This window comes from Mustela erminea, chromosome 4, assembly GCF_009829155.1.
Source record: "Mustela erminea isolate mMusErm1 chromosome 4, mMusErm1.Pri, whole genome shotgun sequence".
Lineage (NCBI taxonomy): Eukaryota > Metazoa > Chordata > Mammalia > Carnivora > Mustelidae > Mustela > Mustela erminea.
Window position 1 is genome coordinate 99646032 of NC_045617.1, and position 22751 is coordinate 99668782.

Below are 22751 nucleotides of genomic sequence, written 5' to 3' on the forward strand. Positions count from 1 at the left end.
ACAATCATGACAACTGTTCCTATTTTTAGTATATGTGCTGCCGAAGCGAGCACATGACAACTGTTCCTAAATGAAGCAAGTTCTTTTCATGGTTTCTAACTTTAATCCATAGTTCCATGGGATAAATGGGAAAGTTTTGTTTTATTACAAATATATGTGTGTGTGATTTTTTTGTTAAGATTTTATTTATTTATTTGCCAGAGAGAGTGAGTAAGCACAAGCAGAGGGAGCAGCAGGCAAGGGAGAAGTAGGCTCCCCGCTGAGCAGAGAGCTGGATGCAGAACTCGATTCCAGGACTGTGGGATCATCATGACCTGAGCTGACGGCAGATGCTGAACTGACTGAGTCACCTAAGAGTCTGCATGTGTGTGTGATTTTAAAAATAGAAAGAGCATTGAGGTAAGGTATACAAATTTTATTTAATAAATATTTATTTGAAAAATGAAATAACCATTTTTATTTTCATATAAATAAGTAATATTTATTTCTGAAATACCTTAACTATATATTTTATTTTTCAGGAGTAAAACTTGATCAATTTCAAACAATTTTATGAAAAAAAATTTAACCAGGAAAATAACAAACTTAAGAGGCTTTTACACTTTATTCACTTAAAACAATGATACATAATTCACTATGTTTCAGGTCTTTCTATCAATCTTATTTTTTAAATTACTTTTGTTTTACCAACTTGTCTAGAAAGCTGGTGTGTAATTTTTTGCTACTTGTAAATGGTAGCTTCTAATTAAACTTAAATTTTAATTTAAGTACATTTTATTTATTTATTTATTTATTTAAAATAATTTTTTATTTTTTATAAACATGTATTTTTATCCCCAGGGTACAGGTCTGTGAATCGCCAGGTTTACACACTTCACAGCACTCACCAAAGCACATACCCTCCCCAATGTCCATAACCCCACCCTCCTTCTCCCAAACCCCCTCCCCCCAGCAACCCTCAGTCTGTTTTGTGAGATTAAGAGTCACTTATGGTTTGTCTCCCTCCCAATCCCATCTTGTTCCATTGATTCTTCTCCTACCCACTTAAGCCCCAATGTTGCATCACCACTTCCTCATATCAGGGAGATCATATGATAGTTGTCTTTCTCTGCTTGACTTATTTCGCTAAGCATGATATGCTCTAGTTCCATCCATGTTGTCGCAAATGGCAAGATTTCATTCCTTTGATGGCTGCATAGTATTCCATTGTGTATATATACCACATCTTCTTTATCCATTCATCTGTTGATGGACATTTAGGTTCTTTCCATAGTTAGGCTATTGTGGACATTGCTGCTATAAACATTCGGGTGCATGTGCCCCTTCGGATCACTACGTTTGTATCTTTAGGGTAAATACCCAGTAGTGCAATTGCTGGGTCATAGGGCAGTTCTATTTTCAACATTTTGAGGAACCTCCATGCTGTTTTCCAGAGTGGTTGCACCAGCTCATTCCCACCAACAGTGTAGGAGGATTCCCCTTTCTCCGCATCCTCGCCAGCATCTGTCATTTCCTGACTTGTTGATTTTAGCCTTTCTGACTGGTGTGAGGTGATATCTCATTGTGGTTTTGATTTGTATTTCCCTGATGCCGAGTGATATGGAGCACTTTTTCATGTGTCTGTTGGCCATCTGGGTGTCTTCTTTGCAGAAATGTCTGTTCATGTCCTCTGCCCATTTCTTGATTGGATTATTTGTTCTTTGGGTGTTGAGTTTTGATCAGTTCTTTATAGATTTTGGGCACTAGTCCTTTATCTGATATGTCATTTGCAAATATCTTCTCCCATTCTGTCAGTTGTCTTTTGGTTTTGTTAACTGTTTCCTTTGCTGTGCAAAAGCTTTTGATCTTGATGAAATCCCAATAGTTCATTTTTGCCCTTGCTTCCCTTGCCTTTGGCGATGTTCCTAAGAAGATGTTGCTGCAGCTGAGGTCGAAGAGGTTGCTGCCTGTGTTCTCCTCAAGGATTTTGATGGATTCCTTTCTCACATTGAGGTCCTTCATCCATTTTGAGTCTATTTTTGTGTGTGGTGTAAGGAAATGGTCCAATTTCATTTTTCTGCATGTGGCTGTCCAATTTTCCCAACACCATTTATTGAAGAGGCTGTCTTTTTTCCATTCTTTCCTGCTTTGTCGAAGATTAGTTGACCATAGAGTTGAGGGTCTATTTCTGGGCTCTCTATTCTGTTCCATTGATCTATGTGTCTGTTTTTGTGCCAGCACCATACTGTCTTGATGATAACAGCTTTGTAATAGAGCTTGAAGTCTGGAATTGTGATGCCACCAACTTTGGCTTTCTTTTTCAATATCCCTTTGGCTATTCGAGGTCTTTTCTGGTTCCATATAAATTTTAGAATTATTTGTTCCATTTCTTTGAAAAAGATGGATGGTACTTTGATAGGAATTGCATTAAATGTGTAGATTGCTTTAGGTAGCATAGACATTTTCACAATATTTATTCTTCCAATCCAGGAGCATGGAACATTTTTCCATTTCTTTGTGTCTTCCTCAATTTCTTTCATGAGTACTTTATAGTTTTCTGAGTATAGATTCTGTGCCTCTTTGGTTAGGTTTATTCCTAGGTATCTTATGGTTTTGGGTGCAATTGTAAATGGGATTGACTCCTTGATTTCTCTTTCTTCTGTCTTGCTGTTGGTGTAGAGAAATGCAACTGATTTCTGTGCATTGATTTTATATCCTGACACTTTACTGAATTCCTGTATAAGTTCTAGCAGTTTTGGAGTGGAGTCTTTTGGGTTTTCCACATATAGTACCATATCATCTGCGAAGAGTGATAGTTTGACTTCTTTGCCGATTTGGATGCCTTTAATTTCCTTTTGTTGTCTGATTGCTGAGGCTAGGACCTCTAGTACTATGTTGAATAGCAGTGGTGATAATGGACATCCCTGCCGTGTTCCTGACCTTAGCAGAAAAGCTTTCAGTTTTTCTCCATTGAGAATGATATTTGCGGTGGGTTTTTCATAGATGGCTTTGATGATATTGAGGTATGTGCCCTCTATCCCTACACTTTGAAGAGTTTTGATCAGGAAGGGATGCTGTACTTTGTCAAATGCTTTTTCAGCATCTATTGAGAGTATCATATGGTTCTTGTTCTTTCTTTTATTGATGTGTTGTATCACATTGACTGATTTGCGGATGTTGAACCAACCTTGCAGCCCTGGAATAAATCCCACTTGGTCGTGGTGAATAATCCTTTTAATGTACTGTTGAATGTGGAGAGCCATGCAGCAGGAGCTAGGAGTCACGTAGACGGATATGCCTGAGGAGGAAGGGCTGTAAATGTTTAACCCAAAGAATATGGGTGCGCTCATGGGTGACGTACAATCAATGCCAGGAGTCATGAGAGAGGTACATGATTTACCAGGAGTCTTGGGAAAGGCACAAGATCTGTAGAACAATAGAGTCACGTAGGCGCCCACGAGCATCTCACATGCTCACGGATAAGGTCATAGGTAGTATGTCTGATTGGTGCTTAGGTGTATCGTGTGATGTGGTGATTGGGCATCTCTAACTATTGTTAACTATAATAAGGGGCTAAAATTGTGGTGCGGGGTTCCCGAATCAAGATATGTAGAAGATTGTCAATAAAGAAGTTTGCCACTCAACCTCGTCTGCGGGTCGTTCTTGCTGGCGAGAGCGACAGTTGAATCCTATTGGCTAGTATTTTGGCGAGAATTTTCGCATCTGTTTTCATCAAGGATATTGGTCTATAGCTCTCTTTTTTGATGGGATCCTTGTCTGGTTTTGGGATCAAGGTGATCTGGCCTCATAAAATGAGTTTGGAAGTTTTCCTTCCATTTCTATTTTTTGGAACAGTTTCAGGAGAATAGGAATTAGTTCTTCTTTAAATGTTTGGTAGAATTCCCCCTGGAAGCCGTCTGGCCCTGGGCTTTTGTTTGTTTGGAGATTTTTAATGACTGTCTCAATCTCCTTACTGGTTATGGGTCTGTTCAGGCTTTCTACTTCTTCCTGGTTCAGTTGTGGTAGTTTATATGTTTCTAGGAATGCATCCATTTCTTCCAGATTGTCAAATTTGTTGGCGTAGAGTTGCTCATAGTATGTTCTTATAATAGTTTGTATTTCTTTGGTGTTAGTTGTAATCTCTCCTCTTTCATTCATGATTTTATTTATTTGGGTCCTTTCTCTTTTCTTTTTGATAAGTCTGGCCAGGGATTTATCAATTTTATTAATTCTTTCAAAGAACCAGCTCCTAGTTTCATTGATTTGCTCTATTGTCTTTTTTGTTTCTATTTCATTGATTTCTGCTCTGATCTTTATGATTTCTCTTCTCCTGCTTGGCTTAGGGTTTCTTTCTTGTTCTTTCTCCAGCTCCTTTAGGTGTAGGGTTAGGTTGTGTACCTGAGACCTTTCTTGTTTCTTGAGAAAGGCTTGTACCGCTATATATTTTCCTCTCACGACTGCCTTTGTTGTGTCCCACAGATTTTGAACCATTGTATTTTCATTATCATTTGTTTCCATGATTTTTTTCAATTCTTTTTTAATTTCCTGGTTGACCCATTCATTCTTTAGAAGGATGCTGTTTAGTCTCCACGTATTTGGGTTCTTTCCAAACTTCCTCTTGTGGTTGAGTTCTAGCTTCAGAGCATTGTGGTTTGAAAATATGCAAGGAATGATGCCAATCTTTTGATACCGGTTGAGTCCTGATTTAGGACCGAGGATGTGATCTATTCTGGAGAATGTTCCATGTGCACTAGAGAAGAATGTGTATTCTGTTGCTTTGGGATGAAATGTTCTGAATATATCTGTGATGTCCATCTGGTCCAGTGTGTCATTTAAGGCCTTTATTTCCTTGTTGATCTTTTGCTTGGATGATCTGTCCATTTCAGTGAGGAGAGTGTTAAAGTCCCCTACTATTATTGTATTATTGTTGATGTGTTTCTTTGATTTTGTTATTAATTGGTTTATATAGTTGGCTGCTCCCACGTTGGAGGCATAGATATTTAAAATTGTTAGATCTTCTTGTTGGACAGACCCTTTGAGTATGATATAGTGTCCTTCCTCATCTCTTATTATAGTCTTTGGCTTAAAATCTAATTGATCTGATATAAGGATTGCCACCCCAGCTTTCTTCTGATGTCCATTAGCATGGTAAATTCTTTTCCACCCCCTCACTTTAAATCTGGAGGTGTCTTCGGGCTTAAAATAAGTTTCTTGGAGGCAACATATAGATGGGTTTTGTTTTTTTATCCATTCTGATACCCTGTGTCTTTTGATTGGGGCATTTAGCCCATTAACATTCAGGGTAACTACTGAGAGATATGAATTTAGTGCCATTGTATTGCCTGTAAGGTGACTGTTACTGTATATTGTCTCTGTTCCTTTCTGATCTACCACTTGTAGGCTCTCTCTTTGCTTAGAGGACTCCTGTCAATATTTCCTGTAGAGCGGTTTGGTGTTTGCAAATTCTTTCAGTTTTTGTTTGTCCTGGAATCTTTTAATCTCTCCTTCTATTTTCAATGATAGCCTCGCTGGATATAGTATTCTTGGCTGCATGTTTTTCTCATTTAGTGCTCTGAATATATCATGCCATCTCTTTCTGGCCTGCCAGGTCTCTGTGGATAAGTCATCTGCCAATCTAATATTTTTACCATTGTATGTTACAGACTTCTTTTCCAGGGCTGCTTTCAGGATTTTCTCTTTGTCACTAAGGCTTGTAAATTTTACTGTTAGGTGATGGGGTGTGGGCCTATTCTTATTGATTTTGAGGGGCGTTCTCTGAACCTCCTGAATTTTGATGCTCGTTCCCTTTGCCATATTGGGGAAATTCTCCCCAATAATTCTCTCCAGTATATCTTCCACTCCCCTCTCTCTTTCTTCTTCTTCTGGAATCCCAATTATTCTAATGTTGTTTCATCTTATGGTGTCACTTATCTCTCGAATTCGCCCCTCATGGTCCAGTAGCTGTTTGTCCCTCTTTTGCTCAGCTTCTTTATTCTCTGTCATTTGGTCTTCTATATCGTTAATTCTTTCTTCTGCCTCATTTATCCTAGCAGTGAGAGCCTCCAGTTTTGATTGCACCTCATTAATAGCTTTTTTGATTTCTACTTGGTTAGATTTTAGTTCTTTTATTTCTCCAGAAGGGCTTTTATATCTCCCGAGAGGGTTTCTCTAATATCTTCCATGCCTTTTTCGAGCCCGGCTAGAACCTTGAGAATCATCATTCTGAACTCTAGATCTGACATATTACCAATGTCTGTATTGATTAGGTCCCTAGCCTTCGGTACCGCCTCTTGTTCTTTTTTTTGTGGTGAATTTTTGCGCCTTGTCATTTTGTCCAGATAAGAGTATATGAAGGAGCAATTAAAATACTAAAAGTGTGGCAACAACCCCAGGAAAATACGCTTTAACCAAATCAGAAGAGATCCCAAATCATGAGGAGGGTGAAAGGGGATAAAAAGAGGTTCAGGAAGAAAAAAGAAAAGAAAAGAAAAGAAATGAATTAAAAAAAGAAAATGAATAAAACGAATAAAGAAAAGTATAAAAAAGAAAAAAATATATATATATTAGATAAACTAGTTAAAAAACGTTAAAAAAGAAAAGGGTAAAAGTTAAAAAATTTTAGCAGAAGAATAGAAAAAAAATGAAAAAGAAAAAAAATTAAATTAACTGCAAGACTAAAGAATCACAGGGAGAAAGCCATGAGTTCCGTGCTTTGCTTTCTCCTCCTCTGGAATTCTGCTGCTCTCCTTGGTATTGAAACTGCACTCCTTGGTAGGTGAACTTGGTTTGGCTGGATTTCTTGTTGATTTTCTGGGGGAGGGGCCTGGTGTAGTGATTCTCAAGTGTCTTTGTCCCAGGCGGAATTGCACTGCCCTTACTAGGGGTCGGGCTGAGTAATCTGTTCGGTTTGCTTTCAGGAGCTTTTGTTCCCTGAGCGCTTTCCTTAGAGTGCCAGAGGACGGGAATACAAATGGTGGCCTCCTGGTCTCCGGCCCGGAGGAGCCAAGAGCCTGGGGCCCCACTCCTTGGTGCACCCTCAGAGAACAGCGCCCAATAACTCTGTCTGCCTGACTTCCGGCCGCGCTCTGAGCTCACCGAGCCTGTGGCCGTTTCAAGGTAACACCGAGCTGTGAGCTTACTGTCGGCTCTGTCTCTGTAGCCGGTTTCCCTGTTCCAATACCCGCAAGCTCTGCAACACTCAGACACCCCCTATCCTTCTGCCCTGCGGGACCTGAGGCCACGCTGACCCTGCGTGGGCTTCACCCCGGTTTAGCCTCTGGAGCGATGTCCCTCAGTGGAACAGATATTTAAAAGTCCTGATTTTGTGCTCCGTTGCTCCACCACTTGCTGGGAGCCAGCCCCTCCCCTGGGGTCTATCTTCCCGTCGCTTTGGATTCACGTCTCCTCCAGTCCTACCTTTCAGAAAGTGCTTGTTTTTCTGTTTCTAGAATTGCTGTTCTTCTTCTCTTTGTTCTGCCGATGGATTTGCAGGTGTTTGCAATCTTTAGATAAGCTATCTAGCTGATCTCCTGCTAGCTGAAGTAGTCTCAGCCTGCTACTTCTCCGCCATCTTGACTCCTCCCTGAAGTACATTTTAAATGATGGTAAAATACACATAACCAATTGACCATCTTAACCATTTTTAAGGGTACTGTTGAATTGTGTTATGTATGTTCACACTGTTGTGCAATCAATCTCCAGAACTCTTTCATCTTGCAAAACTGGAAGTACTGCCCAATCAACAATAACTTGACTTTCTCCCATCCCCCAACCCCGTGCAACCATGGTTGTACTTTCTGTTCTTATGAATTTGACTGCTCTTGGTACCACATTTAAGTGGAATCATACATTATTTGTCCTTCTGTGACGGGCTTATTCAGTTAGCATCATGTCCTCAAGATCCACCCATGTTGTAGCATATGTCTTCTGAAATTTCCTGCCTTTTTAAGGCTGAATCTATTCTATTGCAAATGTATACCGTATTTTAATTATCCATTAATCTGTCAATGGACACTAGGGTTGCAACAAGCTTTGGGCTATTGTAAATAATGCTTCTATGAATATGGTTGTACCATGTCTCTTGGAGACCCTGCTTTCAATTCATTGCTCTATATATCCCGAAGCTGAATAACTGGCCATATGGTAATTCCATTTTTGAGTTTTTGAGGAACTGCCATGCTGTTGCCCCCATTTGCTTTTCTACCAACAGCTCACAAGGGAGTTTCTATATTTTTGTTACAAACTTTTATGTACATATATTTGATTGTTAAATATAATTTACATGCATCGAGGTGATTTGAATTCACTATGTTATATTTATTTGAGTTCAGAAATATGGCATCTAAAAAGCCATTTTGGTGATGTGATGTTCAGGAAAAGGAGAAAAAGAATGCATATGGAAATGGATCAAAATTATGTGGGGCAGATACAAGTTTGGCTAGAAAACAGTACTTTGATCACTGAAAATAATTAAGCCCCTACTCTTGATATTATTAGAATAGAACCGGCAAACTCAGAGTTACCTAAAGAGTCGTTTTTCAATTGTGAGAAAAAACTGAAGAAAAGGAGATGTACATTTCAGAAACTAGTAAGAAAGAGTATAAACAGGAGAGTAAGAAAATGTTATTTATAGTAAATTTTAATAATGTTCCATTGTGACCACCAATTTTCCGTACAAAAAGTGATTTTAATAGACCTAACCAGATTATAGTGAATCTATTTCACATAGTGGCTAAAGATTTCAAGAGACTATTTAAAAAAAAATGTTCTAAAGACAAATTAATTCATCACGACCGGTTCATTTACTAAAATTCTTTGTCTTTATTTTTTTATGCATCCTTTTTATCAGTGATACTACAAAATCATATTTGCAACTCAAAAACAGGTTTCAAAATCGGATATTTGCAATTCAAAAACAGGTTTTAAAGATTGGAAAATTTAGGATGCCTGGGTGGCTCAGTCGGTTAAGCTGCTGCCTTCAGCTCAGGTCATGATCCCAGCATCCTGGGATCGAGTCTGGCATCAGGCTCTTTGCTCAGCAGGAAGCCTGCTTCCCTCTTCGCCTCTGCCTGCTTGTGCATTCTTTCTCTCTCTCTCTCTGAGACAAATAAATAAATAAATAAATAAAATCTTAAAAAAAAAAACCCTTAAAAAAATTGGAAAATTTAAACTTTCTTTTTGCCATAAAAATGCCACCTTTTATCATAATGCTTTTCTAGAATCAAGTTTTTTTTTTTAAGTCATTCAAACTGTTTAATAGATAATGCTTTGCAGAAGGAAATGAAATTGGAAATATAAAAATTGTGGAATATTTTGCCAGTGATTTTAGATTTATATCTGGTGCAAAAATAATTTACTTCTTAGAAAATAGCAATAAATTATTGGAAGTCTAGATGCTGGAATGATTCTGAATTTAGTCAAACTTATAGATCATTAATGTCAATAAAACTAATCATATGGCTAATCATAAAAATGAATCCATGAGTCATGTCTAAAAAATTTCAAGCAAATTAGTAGAGCTACTAGGAAACCAGAGTAAATATGAGCAGTTATTGAGAATAAAAGAAGCAAAATAATTTTGATTATTAATTTGATTATTTTGATTAATAATTTCATAATTATAGTTAATTGTGAATAGGTATGTGAGATTATTAGGTATATTCACATTATGAATAATGGCATCAATAAAAGAAAGTTATGCTGACCACTGAAATAAGATAACAGGATATGGCTTAGCTTGTGAAATTTTAATAAATTGGAAAAAATGGTATTAACATAAAAATGCTCATGGCCAAAGATATGATAACGGAGCAAACATGGCTGGTGTATATAAGGACTTAGAAGCCAGTATTTCCTCCTAAAATTGATTATGCCAAATTTATGCAACATTCAGCTCATAGTCTTAAAATGAAAAAATACTGCTTCTGTGAATTGAAATGTGAACTGTTTTTAGTATGGGATAAAGCACATATAGTTTTTTTGGTGAATTCAATGTCAGATGTTTGTCTTAAGAATGATATTATGGGGGGCACCTGGGTGGCTTAGTGGGTTAAGCTTCTGTCTTCAGCTCAGGTCATGATCTCAGGGTCTTGGGATCGAGCCCTACATCGGGCTCCCTGCTTGTTTCCCCCTCTCTCTCTCCTGCCTCTCTGCCTACTTGTGATCTCTCTCTCTGTCAAATAAATAAATAAAATTTTTTTGAAAAAAGAATAATATTATGGAACACCTGATGGCATAAAGATCAATTGTATCAAGGTACTTTATATACAAATTTAAAATATTTATCAAATATTAAAAGATATAACATCTAATGACAAGATACAGTATGCAGTATCTAAAAGCATCTTGGTGCAATAGATCATACATTTTTATGAGACTTATGTGTATGGAATGATGTTTTACTTTTTTTTTTTTTTTAATTTTTAATTTGATGTTTTACTTTATTTATTTATTTACTTATTTGTCAGAGAGAAAGAGAGAGACAGCACACAAGCAGGCAGAGTGGCAGGCAGAGGTAGAGAGAGAAGCAGGCTTCCTGCTGAGCAAGGAGCCCAATGTGGGACTCAATCCCAAGACCCTGGGATCATGACCTGAGTCAAAGGCAGTGGCTTAACCAATTGAGCCACCCAGGTGTCCCTGGAATGATGTTTTAAACCAACAAAAAAACTTAACAAAGCTGTATATTAAAAAACCTATGACTATACATAAAGTTACATGCTTAATAGAATGCCTACCCCTTGCTTATAACAAATGAGAAAATTCCTTTTAAAACATATTTGATGAATGTAAAACTTTAATAAGAGATATGAATATACATCCTCAATTTGAAAATAAATGAAAAAGAAAATTAAGAAGTAAAAAGTTTACAAATTACTGCAGAAGAGTATCAATTATTATGAAAAATAAATGCACACCAAACAAAACCTATGGAGAGTATAAGTATCCTAATTTCCACACTTGAGGTACAGATATGAAAAATTAATAAAGCATTTTCAGATTTAAAATTTTTAACTAGAAAACTGTTATTTCTCTATGATTGCATCTGATTTACAAAAATCAGCCACTGATTTGGCTCTTAAATATTATGACAACTTAAGTCCTATAGAAATTTCTTCTGAAATAGTTTTAAGCAATACACAATATCAATAACTTGAAGTGTAAATAGTTTTAAGCAATATACAATATCAATAACTTAAAATGTAAAATCGGTATTTGGATTTTCTAAAACTGACTGACCAACTTTACTAAGAGAAATCTTCTCCAAACTTGGAAGTGATTTTTTTTTTTTTAAGATTTTATTTTCAAGTAATCTCTACATCCAGCATGGGACTCAAATTCACAACCCTGAGATTAAGAGTTGTATTCTCCACAGACTGAGCTAGCCAGGTGCCCCTGGCAGGTGATCTTGAGATTTTTTTTTTAACAACGCTAATCTTAGTGCAATAATCTTCTGTGAAAGAAAATGAGATAAGCAAAGAAGTAGATTTTGAAAATACTAATGATGAGTTTGCTTCCGTTAAAGCCAGGAAAGTAAAATGACAATAAATTGTGCTTTGGTATAAATAAAACTTTTATACTTTTTTGTTTTTGTTTTCTTTAAAGATTTTATTTATTATTTATTTGTCAGAAAGAGAGCAAGAGCACAAGCAGGGAGAACTGCAGGCAGAGGGAGAAGCAGGCTGCCCAATGAATAAGGAGCCTGAGGCAAGACTCGATCCCACAACCCCAGGATCATGACCTGAGCTAAAGGCAGATGCTTAACCAACTGAGCCACCAAGGCGTCCCAAACTTTTATATGTACTGTGAATTTTAATATACCTATTTTTCAAATTTTCAATATTTTTTAGCTACTTAAAAGTTCTAGAAAGAAAATACCCATAAAATACATAAATACATGTATGTAGGGGGGCCTGGTTTTGCTTTTGCTGTAGGCTCCAATATAGCTCCTTGTGGCACTGCAATGGGAATTGTGCTCAGTAACAGAAAGGAACAAACTCCTGACACAGGCCACAGCACTGCGGAATCTCTAAAGTATCCTGCAAAGTTGGGAAGCCAATTCAGAAGGACCTAAATGACATTTGGGAATAGAAAAAACTAGAGGCATGGAAGGCAGATCACTGGTTGCCAAGGGCTGGGATCATGGAAAAAGGACTGGCTGTATAGGGACAGGGAAGGATTTGGGGGATGAGAGAAGTGTTCAAGATCTTTTTTGGTTAAGATTTATTTATTTATTTATATGAGAGAGAAAGAGAGGAAGAGCGAGAGCATGAACAGCAGGAGGGGCAGAGGGGGAGGGGCTTCCTGCTGCTCCCCTCAGCAGGGAGCCTGATAGGACGCAGGGGCTCCATCCCAGAACTCTGGGATCATGACCTCAGCCGAAGGCAGACGCTTAACTGACTGAACCACCCAGATGTCCCGGTAGTGTTCATTATCTTGACTGTGGTTGTGCTTACACAACTGCATGCTTTTGTGAAAACCTATAGAGTTGTGCACATTTCTTTTTCTCTAAAAAAGAGTGAGCATTTGTTTTTCTGTGTGAACCTTCACAACAGAACAGCATGTAAAAAATTCTCCTCAGGGGGGATGGCTTTGGCTATGGTAAGCACATAAATTGGTATTAACATTTCTAGAAACAAGGAGACCAGTTTAAACCTAGTAGAATAGAATATAGATCTAGAATAGATTAGTAGATAATAGAACAGATATAGAATAGAATAGATTAATAACCCTATAGAAAGGGTTCACTCTGAATTCCTTTTTGTCCTTCTTGATTATTGTGGTTCTCCACTTTGCCCTACTTCTTTTGTGGCCTATTATCCAAGTAACGTCTTATGTGTTTATGGGGTCTACATGTTCCTTGCAAGTAATAGACTTAAGATGCGAGTGGAGTCCTCCAGAATTGCCTAACTCCACTTGAGGCTGAGAGGGTTCAAGAGGCTCTTGAGAGCACATGGTTTTTCAAGGTTGGGCTTAATTACCTTTTAGTAAAATCTTGGCATAGGGACAACCATATTCAGGGTGCATGTCAGAGCAAAGACTTTTAGTCTTTGGAGGTTTTCGCCCACATCTCAATTATGTTTTTCATTATACTCTTGGCAAGCTAGCTAGATTGCTAAATCACATGGAGTTCCCATAAGACTTTGTGTCTGTAGGAGCTGTAGGATGTCCTCCCAAGCGACTAAGAGTAGTAAACTCTTATAACTCTATATTTTGCAGCTTGTTTCATAGATTATTTATAAAGGATTATAAATCCCTTTATAGAGCATGAAAACTTGGGGTTGGAAGAAGCTGTGGGGGGCATTGCTATTCAAAATGTGGTCCTCTAGTTAGCATCGGCGTCACCTGGAACTTTGGGAAAAATGCAGAATCGAGAGCCCAGCTGCAGGCCTGCTACATCAGAATGCATATTTTAACAACTTCTGCCTCCCCACTTGCGTGCACATTAAAAACAGAGGAGTGCTGCTGTGGCTGTCCCCTACCCTCGTCACTTCCGTGGGGCTCAGCTCTCCCATGGCAACCCTGCAGAGAGCTCACGCAGGGTGAACATGCTGCATTTTTGTACCTTACAATACTCTTTGTATTATACTCGTGTGGTATCTTTCCTGTACAACACAATACAGATATTGAACAAGATGACACATCGGATACCTTGGTTATTGTTTATCATGGGGATCAGTGTGTCACAGTAGGAGTTTGATGATCACTCAGAGCATTCACAGGGAGCTACTAGGTTTCATTTGTATGGCAACAGGGGTTTCTGCTTTGATATTTTCAAGCAGAGGATCATCTCAGAGTAGCAAACAAGAGCAAAGATTTCTTATGCAGTTACTTTAGCTTTTACACTAGACATCCTGTGGTGATACGGGGGGCCAGCGGGGTGCAAATATTAACATTAAGTTGTTCTACTCAGTGACATTTCTGGACTAGTCCTAGGACTGGTTTAGCATTCAAGTGCATGTAGTGTTTAAAATTGAGAAATAATTCTTTCGTTTTTTTAAAAAAGATCTTATTTAGTTATTTGAGAGAGAGAGAGAGAGAGAGAATAAAAGCACAGACATGGGGCAGGGAGGGGCAGAGGTAGAGGGAGAAACAGACTCCCCACTGAGCAGGGACCTCCCTCCACAATGCAGGGCTGGATCCCAGGACCCTGGGACCATAACCTGAGCCAAAGGTGGATCCTTAACCAGCTGAGCCACCCAGGCACCCTTAAAATTTAGAAATAATTCTTGATGCCTTCATCATAAGTGACTACAGTAATGGTTTAAGTTCCTTAATTCTAAGCAACATCCTAATTTGACCTTTTTCTAGGTTCTCAAAATTTCAGGATTTCTTTCTTTCTTTCCTTCTTTTAATTATAGTTACTTACGCCAGTCACAATCCCACGCTTTTTGCTAAACTACGTATTTACATTGAATTTATCTTTATCTTTTTTTAAAAAAATATTTTATTTATTTGAGATAGAGAGAGAGAGAGAGAGCACATGAGAGGGGGAGAAGGTCAGAGGGAAAAGCAGACTCCCTACGGGGCCGGAACTCCATGCAGGACTCATTCCGGGACTCCAGGGTCATGACCTGAACCAAAGGTAGTCGCTTAAGCAACTGAACCACTCGGGGGCACAAAGTTATCTTTTTAAATGTGGTTCCACAATCCCCTATTCAAACCATTGAATAGAAGTATTTAGGAATTCAGAAGTTTTAAATTTAGATGATACTGTTTATTATGTCCTATTCCAAGCAGAGTCTGGGGCAACACTCCTTAAACATTAATATTTCTTTAACATATGAAATAAATGTTCACACTAATTCATATGAATGAAGACTCTAAATATCTTTTTCTCAGGTCAGATCGAGTTTTTGCCACAAAATTGGTTGCAACATTTTTTTTTGTTTTCATAGTTTTTGTCTGCCTCACTTTTACATTTTGCAGTTGTGGATAAAGAAAGACGGACCGGTTTGTCACAACAAAATGAGAGGAGATTTTCGGAGTGCTTTAGTTCACTTTTTGGCTACAAGTAGGATGGACTAAGCAAAAATGAATGGGAATACGTGTTTATCAAAACTAAGATGTATTGGAATAGTCCCTAACTTTCCCAGTGTCTCATCATCAACAGAATCATAGTATCATGTGAGGCCAGGGGTAACCTCTGTATCAGCGGATACCAATATTCATCCCCTCTCTCTTTCTAAGAGACCCTAATTTTGTCCACGGTGCCGAATTAAAACTATTTGCTTCATCAGACTGTCTCACAGCCAGAGGGGTCACGTGATCCTGAGGTGTTGCGCAAGATCCCTGTGGAGCGTTTCTGTGGAAGCTTTGGTTTTCCTGACACAGATGGAGCCTTCCTCTTCCTGCCGGGTTACAGATGTAGTGCGTGGGTGTGCAGCAGCTCTCTTGTAGCTAAGAGGTGACAAAAAGCCTCATGCTCAGGATAGTGGAAGTGATAAAACAGGAAAAGCCTGGTGAGCCTGCGGAACAATGTTGGACTTCCCCAAATTTCTTGTTGCACCAGGAAAGCATAGAATTTAAGCTACTGTTGTTGAGTTTCTGTTATTTATAGCTAAACACATTCCTAAATGCTACACAACAGCATTACTTTTTCCCCCCTTATTTATTTTTATAAGCAATAAATTGGCTGTACCCGCCCGGACTCCATGGGAGGATAATGATAACTCTGTACCGTGTCCATATCCTTTATTACTTACCTTACCTATTGGAAATGCCTTTAACTTGTGTTGGTTTTCAAGGTTACCTCCAATCCTTGAAGAATTACAACCCAAAGATTCTCTACTTAGTAGCTTTTGGCCACTCTTTACCTGCAACATGTGTTTACTCAGGTAAAATGATGCCCCTTTTCTCCCCATAAAAATTGCTATCAAACAAGGACTGAAGAAGTTGAGACAAAACGTATAGAATGATTCTTTTAATTTTCTTAAATAACTTTAGAATAGTCAAATCATTTGAATTGTCAAATTCGTATTTGTTTCCTTCATTTTTTTCTCTATTCTGAGGCAAAATTTACAACAAAGTTTAGTTAATAATTGGTCAGCTTAATGCTCAGTTAATGCTCAGAATAGTAGATCATAACTTGATCCATACTATTTAACTCTCTTTCAAATCTGCATGCCCTTTTCTTAAAATGTTCTTTTCTTGCCTTACAGATTCTCTTCCTTCCTCTATCTCTTTGACATTTGAAAGGTTTATTTTAAAGTTCCTTTCAGATGGTTCTGTTGCATGTGGTTCATTGAGTGTGGTTCCTTGTACATGCCGCCTGCTGACTCTCTCCCTCCCTGGTGTGCAAGCGTACCTTCAAAGGTAATCAAGACCTCTGTTTAGGTCCAATTTAATCACAGGGCTGTAGAGAATCTTCATGGGTTGGTTTCTTGTTACAGAAATGTGCCCCAACACAAAAATTTAGAATATCATAAAAATGGCACTTCAAATCATTAGGGAAAAGGCAGTCGTTTAATAAATGGTGTTTGTAAACTTGAGCAATCATCTGGAAAAAGATGGAAGTTATATCCGCAGCTAACATCTTATACCCAAGTAAATTCCACGTGATTCAGACATTTCAACAGACAAACAAACAAAAACTATTAAAACACCAAAAGAATTCATGGGAGCATCTCCTCTTATAATCTTTGAATGGAAAGGTCAGAAGCCACACAATAAAATCCAACTGCATAAAAAACAATCTATATGGCAAGTGCTAATATAGGAAAGACAAGAGAGAAACAAGAACTTGGGGGGAAATGTTTGCAAGACGTTTCATGATTAAAAGCTAGATTTCTGAGTATGTAAGAAGTATTTTCAAAAAAATAAACCAACAATCAAACAAGAGCATGAAGAAATGGTATGAAAAGAGAGTGCACAGAAAAGGACCTACAAATGGTCCTTATATCCATGAAAATATGCTCAGCCACACTCACAATAGGAGAAATGCAAATTAAATCTACAAAGAGGAAATTTTTTTTCTTACCAGATTGACAAAGATCCAAAAGTTTAATAACAGGCTGCGTTGGTAAATGTGTGAGGAAACAGGCCCGTGGAGCTTAAACTGGAAAACTATGTCACTGGAGTAACTTTATAAATCTATAAAAATTGCAAATACATATGTCCTTTGACCCAACAGTTCTGCTCTTAAGAATGTTTTCCTACAGATTTCCTTTCCTATGGGTAGAATAACATTATCTAAAAGTCTATCATAGCAAAAAATTAGACAATAAATAAATATGTATCAGTAGGGGATTGGTTCATGAAAGGAATACTCTGCAGCAGAATAAAGATCAGGAAAAGTCTTGAATAGGAACAATATCTGTGATATCTGTGTGTGTGTGTGTGTGTGTAAAATGCGAGGTAAAGGACACTGCGTAGTGCATTCTGTAGACTTGTGTGAGGAGGAAAACTATGTGTATGCATGTGCATTGGCATGTATATGAATAAATATTTCTGTAGAGATGCACATGAAACTGGTATCATTGATAGTCTTGGGTAGAGGTGTTGAGTGACTGAGGTCAGAGCTGAGAGAGAAATACCTTTCAAATGTATTGCATTTTTAAAAATTGGATAAAATTAAACTATGTATCTAATAGATTCAAATTATATCAGGCTCAAGAACAGACAAAAGAGACTGTGGTGATAGAGGTCAGAACAGCTTGATGTTTGTTACCGTCGAACAGCTTGATGTTTGTTACCCTCGTCCTGGTAGATACTGGAGCAAGGAGGGAAGTTATGGGCCCATGTGTAGTGTTTTCTTATTTCTGATGAAAAGTCACCCTGTGTTGACCTTCCTTCCAGGTCCAGCTACTGTTCCATTTTTTTCGAGTCATGCTCTGTGTGGATGGGCAGCTGTGTACCTAGACTCATGAATAAGTACATACCCAGCTATGAATAGACGAAGTCACATGCTTCTAAGAATTTGATATTGGACTTTGCTTCCATAGTGAATGGATTTCTAAACATTAGCTCAGTGAAGCTTTGAATATTGTACAATGTGTCAACAAAAGCTCCCATCTAAGAGTGTGAACCAACAACAAATTCCTTTTGAAAAAGAACTTTGATCTGCACTGAATCACTGCCCACTTCTGCCATGCAATCTCTCTTTTTTTGTGTAACAAATACATTCTTCCTGCACCAGATATATGTTTTTCTAGCAACATTGGTGAGGTTTGATAGAGCAACATGTGGGTCATAATGGAATAGTAATAGGTACCGATGCCAAAGAAGTCCGATGGTGCTGAGTCACTGTGATTTGGTAATTCTCTAGTGAGAAGGATATACCGAGAGCTTGACTTTCATTTCGTTTCTTTGGCTGAAGTAAGCTGGAGGCACGGTTACATGATTACTTTTCACCCACTAAAGCTCACGTTGCAGGTGCATCTCCCTCACAGAATGAAACAACGAAGCTCTCAGGTAACCCTGTCCCCAGGGGAAATGGGTCTGCCTGCCCCAAAGACTCAATTAGATTTGCCTGGGAATTCTGGGTAGGAGGTAGGGGGTAGAGGAGTTGGGATTGATGTCCAAGCACCAGAACACTGAAATTTAGATTAATGAGCAAAGGAATGTGTGTGTGTGTGTGTGTGTGTGTGTGTGTGTGTGTGTGTGTGTTTCTTAACCTCACTACTAGGTGTTTAAAAACTTATTCACTGTTGAACAGAGTAGAGGTATTTCAAGTTGCTATACAGAGAAGATGACCAAAAAAAATTATCTTCAGGAGCCAGACAACTTTTTGGAATATAGTAGGAGAGCTCTAACTGAGGTGAGATGAAGCCCTTCTTGGTAATAACAGCAAGATCCACCTGTCAAGATTGGTTGTGACAAGTGTTGACAATGGGGATAGAATAATAACTGAGATCATCCTTCCTTGGGTGTGTGTGTGTGTGTGTGTGCGTGCGTGTGCTCGCACCATGGCATCGTAGTAGAGTCAAGTCTTAGAGTAAGACAATACTGTAAGACTTAAAGTAAGTCTTAGAGTAAGAATGCCAAAAAGTATCATAGAGATCCAGGATCCTCTTGGGATAAAAGAGGAACTGGAAGTCTGGGGGCTTCTGGGAGTCTACTGAGTGGAACCCCATGTGTCACTAAAACAAATTTTCATTAGTTTGATGTTTTTTATCCTTATCCTTGGTAGCTACCAGAGCAATGGACTGTAATTATCTGCCAGTTCCATTGGATTAGGGGGCTCCTTGACCAAAGGGGCCATATTGAATTTATCTCTATACCCCTAATGTTTAGCAAATGTTTTTACCAAATTGATCAATAAATCCATTGTCTACTTTTTTTTTCCCCAAAACTCTGAGATGTGATGAAAAAATTAGTGTCTCAGTAGGACTTTTGCTTTTACACAGAGTGAGCACTACACAAGTGTTAACTATGCCTGCCGTGATTACTATTATTTCTAAGTTTGCCTTGAACCTTCATATATAAAACTTTAACTGACTTTGGAATTTTTATATGATCACATTTCTCTGGTTTCTTCCTTTTACTTTTTATTTTTTTGGTGGGTTATTTTTAAATTTTTATTTTAAGTGGGCTCTGCACCCAATGTAGGGCTTGAACTCACAACCCTGAGATTAAGAGCTGCATGCTTTACCAGCTGAGCCAGACATCCCTCTGCTTCCTTCCTTTTAATTTAATGTATATGCAGTATGGTCATATGCACATAAGTTTGAAGTTTTATTTCTAGAATCCCCACAATTTTCTGCACAAATGTATATATTTCTCATATTTCCTGTTTTTTCTGAACATCTTCCCAATGACTGGAGTCATGAAAGCTCTCCTCAGGAGTAGATATTTTTTTAAAGATTTATTTATTTATTTGAGATTGAGAAAGAGAAATAGAGAGACCACACACACACACACACACACACACACACACGGAAACGTAGATTACCTGCTGAGTAGAGAGCCTGATGCGGAACTCGATCCCAGACCCTGGGAGCATGTCCTGAGCCAAAGGCAGATGCCTAATTGACTGAGCCACCCAGGCACCCAGGAGTTGATTTTATATCTATGGCCCTGGTTAGACATGGAATTTGTAACCAGTGTATAGTGTTCTCTCTTTACTTAAAAAGCATCCCTCCCTTGACCTCATTACAGTGTCCAATTACCATTGCATTTTTCACAAATATCTGCAACGAGATGCATAGTGTGGGGAAATCAACATTTCTATCCTACTCACCTTCACCTCAGCTAGGGGTTGCCTGACTTCAGCTTCACTGCCCATCCAAACACATCACTTTCTATAAAGCTTCAGTGCTTTTCTTCTGACCATGAGCCAGGAGGCTGTTTTCGTATTCCCTTTCAAGCTTAGTTGGTTTGCCATTATTAAAAAAACAAAATGAAACAAAAATCCGTCTTCAACCAAAAGTCCTTTCTCCTTTGAGATAGTCTCTTCTTCCTGACAATTATGACCCTGAGTTCATTTTTTTTTTCCGACCCATCTGGTGAACAGGTGGGGTTAATGCTGATCACACTTGGTGTTCGCATCCTTTAGCTTCCTGAAGTGAGCCCTAGGCTGTCCTCCCTCTGGTGATTTCGGTCCCCTGTGTGTGGTTCCCTCAGAGCTGTACATCTTTACTCTGTTTTGGACACTCTTAACCCCACTTAGCCCCTTGGTTTTCTTTCTTTCTTTTTTTTTTTTTTTTAAGATTTTATTTATTTATTTGACAGACAAAGATCACAAATAGGCAGAGAGGCAGGCAGAGATAGGGGAAGCAGGCTCCCTGCTGAGCAGAGATCCCAATGTGGGGCCCAGGACCCTGAGATCATGACCTGAACTGAAAGCAGAAGCTTAACCCACTGAGCCACCCAGGCACCCCAGCCCCTTGGTTTTCTAAACCTGTTTTAAAACTCATACATTCAAGGAAAATCTTATCTTCTTAAACTTTCCCTACTCTAACAGCTGTCTTGGGTTTTGTGGGAACAGTGTTTTTTTAATGTAGTACTAATATATCAACACGTGTGCTTCTTAGTCAAGATTCTTAAGCTCTCATCTTTTCCTAAATGGGTATTGCTCCCTGAGGCCCTTTTTTCTATTTGGGTTCTTGCCAAAATGCATATGATGCAGTGGGTATGACCTACCTTTTGGTGAAAGTGGGTAACAATTAAAAATGTGCTATTTACCCCTGACAGCTAAGTCAATATTTAACTTACTTAAAATGACTCAGTGATAATTTGTTCAGATACTGCTATTTCCTGCTTTCAGGGAACTGCTGTCTGTTGCTAACTTCATTGCCTCTCTTTTTCCACTTAGATCAGATGGAGAGTATGGGGCTTATGAATTAGACCAGAACGTTGTTCTTATGCATTTTACTACCTGAATCACATGCCAACCTATCATAAAGGCCAGATACTCCTTTCCCAGCCTGAATGTTTATAATAGTGGTGAGGAGATTTATTTGCGAGAGAAAGGACCCATAGAAGCTTCTCATGCCAGATTGCTGGGGTTGAAGTTCAGGTTTTGCCACACTCTAGCTGTGCAATTTTGTCCAGTTGCTTAACTGCTTTGTGCCTCAGTTTCCTGTTATAAAAAGGTATAAAAGTAATTGTATTACTCTCCTGGAGTTATCATCAGGAGCCAATGAGTAAATACATGAAACAGAGAGAGCTACCACCGCCCCAACTACTATTTTTAGGTTTGCTTAGAGTCCTTGTATGTGTATGTGGATTCAGACGCTACAAATAAAGGCTCCTGAAAATCAATTGTTCGGTTTATTCACCCTCAAGGAATAGATTCTAGAAGGTTAGAAGAGCAGACACTGGGACACTTGGGTGGCTCAGTCAGTTAAGCATCTGCCTTCTGCTCAGGTCATGATCCCAGGGTCCTGGGATTGAGTCCTGCATCGGGCTCCTTGTTCTGTGGGGACCCTGCTTCCCCCCCATCTCCCGCTCCCCCAGGTTGTGCTTTCTCTCTCTCTCTCCTGCATACACACACACACACACACACACACACACACACGGATAAATAAAATATTTTTTTTTAAATAGAGCAGACACCAAGTTTTCTCTGTGAAGGTAAAGCCAACACCAGAAGGGATTGAGAAGACTATAAATTATAGTGCTCCTGTTCTAGGGACTGTCTGCACTCTTCACAACCATCACTGTCAGACAAAGAGAGGCTGAGGAACTTTTCCAGATGAAAGGAAATGAAAGAGGCACAGCAGCTAAATGCAACTCAGAATCCTGGGTTGGATCCTAGGTTGCCAGAGAGGACATGATTGGGAAAATTGGAAGAATTTGAATATAGACTGAATGATAGATAGTGATTATGGTATTAATGTTAAATTTATAATTGCAACGTGGTTATGTGAGAGGATGTTCTTGTTCTGGGTGTGCGTGTGTGTGTATACATTGAGAGAAAAGAGAGTGAGATGAAGAGAAAGTGTACTAAAACATTAACATTTGATGAATTTGGGTTATACAGGATTCTTTTTCCTGTTTTTGCAACTTTTCTATAAATTTGAAGTTATTTCATTTCCTTTTCTTAAAAGTGAAAAAAAAAAAATCGTCCTGTGATTTGGAGACCCAGTTTTCCAACTCGAAAGATGGAGGAGTTTTAATTTATGGTCTTTAAGAGTGATGATAATATTTTCTGAGCTGCAGATTGGACTATTTTGTCTGAAGAGTCTGTTAAAATGTTTCAAATATAAAAATTCTCCAAAGATGGTATATTAAGACACACATTGAAGATAGCTCGTTGAAAAGAATAAAAATATATAAGAAAAAATAACTTAATAAGATTACATTTATTGGTTAATAAAGAGTTGTCATATATC